Source organism: Vanellus vanellus, assembly GCF_965231255.1.
Source record: "Vanellus vanellus genome assembly, chromosome: 24".
NCBI classification, from domain to species: Eukaryota; Metazoa; Chordata; class Aves; order Charadriiformes; family Charadriidae; genus Vanellus; species Vanellus vanellus.
Window position 1 is genome coordinate 1,692,452 of NC_138929.1, and position 8,616 is coordinate 1,701,067.

Consider the following 8,616-nt stretch of genomic DNA (forward strand, 5'->3'; position numbering starts at 1 on the left):
ATTTATTGCCAGCAGAAATTTAAGCTTTACCAGAGCAGATGAGGAAGACATCATCTGACGGTGTATGTTGAGTAAATTGCCTATTGAGCTATTTTTAGGAATATTAAGCCTATAATAAGCCTTTTCGGCCAGGGTCTATTTCGTCTCAGTTTTGCACTGCTTAGTCACGATTTTGTTTGAGCGGACCCTGGTGGTGCGCCAGGCACGGTGAGGGTGCCGGGGGCACGGTGAGGGTGCCGGGGGCACGGTGAGGGTGCCGGGGGCACGGTGCGTGGCAGGAGGGCGTCTGGCTGCGTCGCCGTCGCAGGTTCCACTGACCAATGCTGCGGGAGGACGCTGGAGCATCACGGCTGCTAACCATGGAGCTTGTCTCAGCGGCGGCTTTGTCGACAGCCAGCCATTTTCCTTGGAGATTTAACACAGATTAAACTGGATGTTTTTATTAAAAAAAAAAAAAAAGTCCCTATTTAACTAAAGGCTAGAAGGAAAATTCACCCATCTGAACTGCTTGGGGATGTAAACAACTTTATGGTTTGTGTCGTGTCCTCCGAAGAGCCTTGTATTTCACTGTCACTTCTGTGTGACTTATCTCTGCAGCATAATTTTTTCTTTGCCTCCAGGAAAGCAGCTCAGCCTGCTCAAACCCCGGCTCCCCTTAAATCCTGTGCAGGGGAAGGAGCGCTTCTGAACCACTACTCAATGCGTCGTTTACATTTTGGTTATTTGAGCCCTGTAGCAGTAGTAGAATCTCTTTTTTTTTTTTTTTTTTTTTTTTTTTTTTTTTTCCCAAAATGAACAGAACTAGAGGCGAGGTGTTGGTATATATTGACAGTGTTTGCAGGAAGTCACTTCAAAGCTTCACTGAGTTTTTCCAAAGGAAATACAGAGTGAATTCCACTCTTCTTGTTTGTTTTGTGTTTTATGCTGAGGTTTTTTTACTAGATTGGAGTTGTGTGCTGTGAGCTAGGTTTGGCGTGTGCCTTGTCTTATTTCAATGACTCTGTACTGGACTCTGTACTGGGCTCCTTCATCTCCTCCACATGGACCCTAGCAGATTAGATAGTCGTTTAAATACTACCAGTAATACTAGATTTTGGGATGCGAGCCTGCGGCTGTGTAGCTGAAGAACACCTCACAGGGCGCCTCTGACTTGTCAGGATTTAAACTCTCTGAATGAATTTGCACAGATGTTTCATTTCGTTCACCTCAGAATAGCAAAAGACACTTTTATAGCTCTGAAGCTTAATCTGCAAAGCGTCTTGATGATACAGATTGGGTGGGGATGTAAAGTGACAAAATATGCCAGTTACATGTGTAATCCTTAATTTATGATGGCAACTCTTGATTCCCCACCTTTCCAAGCTTAAAAACAGTTTGTAGGATGCGTTATTTACTCCCTGATAATTGCAGTCTGTTTTCTGTCTTGGTTTTAATTGCTTAATTTCCTGGGGTTGTGAGCAGTTGTGGAGGGTCTGGCCAGCGTTTGCTTGTGGGCCAAGGGTGGAGCTCTGGGTCTGAACCACAGCTCAGACTTCATCCCCGGCACGTGCTTGTCGTCTTCTCCTGTGTTTGTGAGGCTGCTGCAAGAAGTTCGTCTCACATCCTTTCTGTTACGCAAGGAAACAAGCTGTGGTATTTTTAATTATAATATTTACTAATATTTCATAGATTTTTTTTTTTAAGAGGGTATGCTTTTCAATTCTGTATTGTTTATTTGGCATGAAGTTTGCTTAGTATAAAGACATGAAACACTTTATTGGTTGTGTTTGTACTTTCGGAAATGTTTATAGTTTTCGTTTCCTGCCGCCCACCTGTACGGCTGTCTCTCTGTTGTTTGGCCGGTGGGTTTTTGTACTGAAAATGGATGTCCGTCCTCCTTTCCCTCTCTGTGCTTCAACCTGAGCGTGTCCTCAGCCGTGGCAGTGTGCGCTGCGCTTTGGTAATGCTTCTCGGGCTGGTTTGGGTTTTCCGTCTGCGTTCTCAAGGGGCCGGCTGGGCCAGACCCCGTACTGGTTTGCTCTTGTGAACGCTAAGGTGGAGAACGTTGGGGCTCGGTGTAGGGACCGATTTGAGTGCCTTTGCTAACCTCGTAGCCACTGAGTCCATAAAGCTCCAAATAAGCTTCGTCCCTTTTTCCCCATTGAGCTTTGAATTTTCCGCCTTAGAAGAAAAATGTTTGAGTTCAAAGTCCGCATGTAGGCTAACACTGTGTGCTCAATTGTTGGCTTTGGCACTGATGCTTCTAAAGTAAAGCCTCATGTGATTTTTATGTATTTTTAAGACTGACCAACCATCCCCCTCCCCGTGCTGATGCCAGATGCAGTCTCGGTTGAAAACCAGCTGTGTTTGTCGGCGGTGCAGTAAATACTTCCCCCCTAGCTGATGCATGCAGCAGCTGTATCGCACAGCTGGCTCGCCGGCGTCCAGCTTGCGTTGAGTTCGAACACGGACAATTACTTGGTATCCTGTTCGTGTTGATGGTAGCATGTTTCTTGTCCAACTGAACGTACTATTGTTAACTGAAGTTTCAGGACGATACAGGTCTTGAATAACACCACCTCTGTGTGTGTCTGAGTGAAAGAGCACGGAGGAGGGGTGGTGCTCCTTTCCTCCCTGGGGCCCATAAAAATACACATTTTAATGCAGAAACAAGCTCTGCAAACAGTCAAATTGAAAGTGAATGACTCCTTGTGATCAACCTTGAAACTTTATGCCAGTAAATTCCTTCATATTTGTTGACAAAGTAGGATTTTGGTGGTACTGAGGTGTGGCACTGTATGTTGGTTGGTTCGGGATCTCAAGTTCCAGCATCAGAGCTGTTTGGAGTACGGGAGCGTTTGTGTATCTTAGAGATGCGCCGCAATTGTAGACCGCCTGTGTTACACTGCAAATCCACTCTGTCCTTTTTCTGCTCCTCCTCTCTTTGGTGGGCAACATTCTGTGGAGCAAAACATCAGAAAATCGGTGGTGGTGTTCAGTGCCTGCTGTCGTACAGGCAAGGCGTGCTGCTGTGTCTGTATGTCTAAACTGCACTCTATTGAAAAAAGTCCTGGCTGCTGTTCCAGTGGAAGGTCTCTTTTTTGGTGGGTCAGATGAGTAAACTGTTGTTCTTTTAAAAATGCAGCCAGTAACTCGAAAATTGCTTACAGGGAGTAGTTTTGAGTATTTAGGGTAACGTAAAATAAATGCGCTTTGTATTCTGTACGTTAATATTCCTGATTACTTCCAGTAAACTGTAAATGTTGAAATAACTCATTTAGAAACTTCTCAAGTGTGTTTTTCCAAACACAAAAAAGTGAAAAACAAACCTTTTGTTTCTCACAGAAACACCCCTCTGGCCCTTCCCCGACAATAAAATCAAAACCATTGCCAGATGTGACACTTACAGGAAGGCAGTGCCCCCTCCCTCTGCCAGCCCGGCCGCGGCCGAGAGCCTGCTCGGGGCCGGGGTCCCTACCAGCCCTCGGGGAGTTTCTCTGGGCTGGGAAGACAGCTTTGTGCCAACGTGCGTTTGGGGACTTTCTGTGGAACCGGCAGTATGAGGAGCGTAACTGTTCTGGAAGCAAGGATTTTTTTAATTTTGCAGAAACTGTTGAATAAATGCTCTTCTCACTGGAGGAGCTTTTACTTGCTGCTGTGGAATAAGTTAGTCAACCTGATACTGAGATCTCCATGTTAATACAGCAACTTTTGCTTAGATGGAAGCCTCTCAAATATAATGAAATGTCTATTGAGTGTGGATTTCCTGAGAGGAGCTGTAGGCGTTGGCTGTACCGCCTTCTGAATTGGCATTTGCCGGCGACATCAGTTTGTGTCATGGAACAGGGAGCAGTTGCGCAGTGTCTCCGTGAACAGAGCGCCTGAATCGGTCCAGCGCGTGGACACCTCACTTACGTGCTAAGTGTTGACCACACCAGTTCATGCTGGGCAGGATGGAGAGTGAAGGAGAGAACCAAGACAAGTCCCTGTGCTTGTATGGCTTTTGAAGCCTGGTCCGTAACCACGCAAGGCTGCTCAAAAGTTAAATGAATGGCTGCAATAATGACACAATACTCTACTTTATATTTTAACTCGGCTAATGCATGCCTGCTAAGAGTTGCTTCACTTACAGAGCTTGCATCAACTGTTGTTCACGTCCCTCTTTGCATGTGTGATGAGTACGGTACGTATGTAGGTGTTTCCTTGCAGGGACACTCATAATTATCCGCTGTCATCCACTGCGCGCTCGGCTGCGAAGTGCTGTCACCTGGATCCTGTGTTGATGACATAGAGGTGACCCAGTTTGGGTTGCTGTGCCCTGTAATGAATGGCTGACACGACCGATGCCTGAATGGCAACTCTGCCCTCCGCGCAGTGCCTCGCGGGAGATAACTCTGTTCATTAGCCCTGCTAATAGACGGGGCAGCCGGGTGAATGGAGCCGGTTTGCAAAACTTAATATTCGGGAGGGCAAGGGACGAGTTATTAAAACAAATGGACAATTGCATGTTGTGCTAAGTGACTTCAGTGTAAGGCTGCAAGAACTGTACCTTTTGATTGCTTTTGTCCATTTGTTTTCATAGATTTGTTGATTTGAATGCTTCTGGGTGACAGTGCTCTGGAGAGAGGCACAGCAGTGCCCATAAGTACATCCTGGGAAGTACCCGGTTTTTTGTCTTCTGGGTTATAATCCCCGGGCTTTCAGCTAGAGTGGGAGAGGGCAGGACAGAGCACTTTAGTTCAGGGGCAGCTGGTGAGTTCTGCAGATGACTGAAGGCTGGATCATCCTTGTCCTCGCTGCTAGCTCCTCTGGCCATCTACTCTTAAACCATGCCAAGCCAGCCCCCTCTGGCACACCTCTCCAACGCCGAATGCACCGCACTGTTCTGAACTGGGACCCAAATAGTTACATTTCCCCTTTTATTGAATAGTATATGTAAATGGTGTATTACTGTTTTAATTGGTGTGCAAAATAAGGATTGATTTATGGATGAAGTCCCCCAGTTTTGCCATTTCTTTGGGCTTGTGAAGTTGGTGGTGAACCAGCTGCTGGAGTTGCAGTTAGATGGATCCTGTTTGTTTTCCCTTTTGTTCCCTGTTGGAACGGGGAAGTATTTCCACGTGCAACGCTGTTGAAGTGTGTGTGTACAAAATATCTCATAGATTATAAAATGTCTTTCTGTGTGAAGCGTGTAATTGTTAGCAGACATCTCCCCTGGAAAACTCTGCGGGTTCTGCCCGTTTCCTGGGCAATACAATATTTGCAGGAATATTAAATCATCTTAACTGAGCAATGACCAAATCCTGTGTGTGCTGTGGTACTGCGTAGCTCCACCTGCGCAGAGCAGCAAAGCCATCTCTGCTGCTGTCTGTAGATCTTGCTCTGAGGACCAGCAAGAGATTTATAGTAAAGCGACTAGGAAATGCAGCACCCTCTGTGATAAACTTTGTCCAGCTCTGGTGTTCTGGCAGGACGCGTCTTCTTTCGCCTCGTAGTGGATTATAGCAACCTACACCAATGTAATACAAGTTTTGAAGTCTAGTATCTGCTTCCACGGTGTCTGTCCTATATTTATCCCTTCTGTTGTAGCTGGAAAAGGCTGTTTCAAAAGAGGAGTGCACTGCTGGTCTGCCTTCCTCTCGATGGGTGGAAGAGTAAGAGGAATTTCCTCCTCTTCCCCCTTCTCTCCCTTCCATACAAGGGACGTGGCTTCGCACAGCAGCAAACTCGATGCTTTGTGGAAGATTCCGTGTTTTATACAGACTGCAAAATTTACATACAAGAAAGATATGATTTTCTGTATACCATCAAGAATAACTTATTCTACGTGATAACACCTGATGCTAAAGGATGTTACGAGAGATGTCAGGAAAAGCAAACTTAGATCATTTAGTTTTTATCCCTAGAAGTAATTTCAAAACCCTGGAAGTCTAGAATAGCCTCTAGCATTTCTTCAGACTAGTTTTATTCTTGTGTGGACTTGCCAGAAAGTCAAAATGTCCATTGGTATGTTTAACTAGCTGTACACGCTGCCGTGACTTAGCAGTATGTCCCAATTCCAGCCCGTTTTCACCCAGCCTCTGTCATCTGAGCACCGAGTTTTGAAGGAAGGCTTGATAAAATAGTGAGGTCTGGTGATGCACCCTGCCACTTCACAGCCTTCCAGTGGAGGGGGAATTCCAGAGTCGAGGTTCTCCCAGAGAACACATCCTGTCACATTTAAGTCCAAGGACTTTTTTTTAGTAAGACAAAAAACAAGTGTTCCTTTAGAACAGTACTGGTCAAAGGGTACCTTCTACAGCAAAACAATCTAAGGCTTTGATTTGCACTGGAATCAAGGTAAGGTTTCCTGCTGAGCGATGTGATGGGCACAAGTCAAGAAGTTCCCTGTGTTTTGCACAAAGCCGTCTGGGAATGTCCCTGATGTACAGTCGCAGCTAACGAGAGGCAGTGACTGTCGCCTGCGTTCTCACGGTAGAATTTGAATTGAGACAAAGCCTTGTTGCCAATACAGATGAGACAGAGAAGGCTGCCTGGCTGCTTCTGGAATCTCTATTTTAATACTTCCTGCCCCTTGCCTGTTCTCTGCTAGTCTGGTTCCTTTTCGGAAGTCTCCTGCTGTTATCTGATTTGCTCCTGTAATTTCTCTTACCCTTTTTTGTGAGGGGGGTGGAGGGTGCTGGTTCAGATGTGAAATTCTGTCCTGGACAGTAATAGCAAAGAGGATAGTTCTGCCTCTTTACTGTGGTTCTTGTAACTGGGGGAAGAAAAATCATAGTCTTATTTTCCTATGAATAATTCCTCTGCATTTCTCCTTCATTAGCACTTTCTCCAGAATTTCCTTAATTTCCCGGCTGATCAGCTAAGCCATCTAATTAGATGATCCAGTCCCAGAGTGCGCACATGTGTTAGCTGCTTTCACAGCCTCGCCGGTGTCTGTCCTGACCCGCTGTGGCACTCCGCAGTCACCTGCCAGGCGTTGGATGGCGTTCGTGACCAGGTCTGAACACGGTCCTTCGACTCGAGGAGATGCTCTTCTGCCCTGGTCTCCGAGGGAACAGACTTCCCAGAATGTGTGTCAGCTGGGGAAGTGGCAAAACTTCCATTTTAATTATCTGCAAAACGGGCTGAGTAGTTGCCTGTCTAGTGGACCGTTTAGGACTTGTTAACTTGTGATACCTTCTGGTGGGAAGTGATAAAAGTGTCTGTGGGGGGAAAACAACACTTTTCTTCTGTGTGACATTTTGGGAAAGAACACTGGAGAGTTCGTGTCCCACTTCAGCGTCGTGCTTCAGTATCTTGAGATAATTAAAAAGCAAACTGTGATTTAGAAACACAGCTTTTAAGTGTGACTGACTCTAAAAGCGTTGTTTTTAGTGTTCTCCTGTAATGGTGGCATTATTCCGTTGTCAGTTTGTTGTCACTGATCGGCGTGTGTTACAGCGCTCCTTGGCGGCAGCGCGTTGGCTCTCCATGTCAGGCTGCCATGGCTCCTTTGCTGGGTGGTGGGGTTGGATTGATGCTCGGGTGCAGCACGTTTGCTGCTTGGGGAAGCTGTTGCCTGTCAGCGAGGCCTTGCGTACGGCTTCGTAAGCCACCAAGGTCTTACTTTCCTTTTTTAACTCTTAATCTGATCCTCTGCCACTTAAGTGACCTAGCTGATGCTGGGGTTATTTGCTTTGCATGCATACGACTGAATTGATTCAGACCACTTAATCAACTGATTAGAATCAGCTTTTTCAGACTGTAATTTTGGCAGCAGTTTTTACCAGGTACGTGGCTTAGGAAGATCAGCTCTTAGTTGTTCCAGAGGTTAAAGAGAAACTTTATTAATGAAATCAAAGCTCATTATTGTTGTTCCCTACTTTGCTTTTGGAAATGTTGAAGGCGTGCGTCTAAGCGGAATGAGGCATCGCTGCTCAGCAGTCTCAGTTCACAGATCACTCTAATCATTCCTCCCACGGGCATAAGTGTGTAGAGGAGGTTTGTTTGTTTGTTTTTTCACCATGGCAAGACAATACCATGTCTTTTAAATGTACGTAGATATTCCTCAAGAAGCATGTGAGGCTTTGCAGTCTGTTTTTCTTAGCACTCCTTAGAAAAGAGAAGCTTCTCTCTTGCAGCTAGTGGGGTTATTTTAGCTGGTCCAAAAGTCCATTTCGGATTTGTACATTGTTGGCCACTATGCTAACGCTTTGCGTGGGATACAACAAACAGCTCTGGCTTCATTGCCTTGGGAGAACGTAGTATTTTCCCAGAGTCACCTCTCCTCCTGATGTGGCACCCAAGATCACATCTCCCTCTAAACCATGCTTGAGGATTTAAAAAAACAAACAACAACAACAAAAAACCCACCCTGTTTGCCCCTTTCCCCAAAGCCCCCAAGAACTGCTCTCAGTCAGCTGTGAGAAGGATATGGGCACTGTAATACTTTCTCTTTTGGCTCCTGTTCACCAGCGCTCTGCGCCCTTTGCTGTGATGGACACGGCTCCTGCTGTGCCTGCATCTTCAGCCTCCGTGCGGTGGCTGTCGGGGCTGCTGCATCACTCTTGGCCTGGCCCTTCCCTCCAACCCGTTTGCCGTACGCTTGTTTGAGGCATAGTTAACACTTTACGGTTTTAAAGTGCCTGTGCTTTG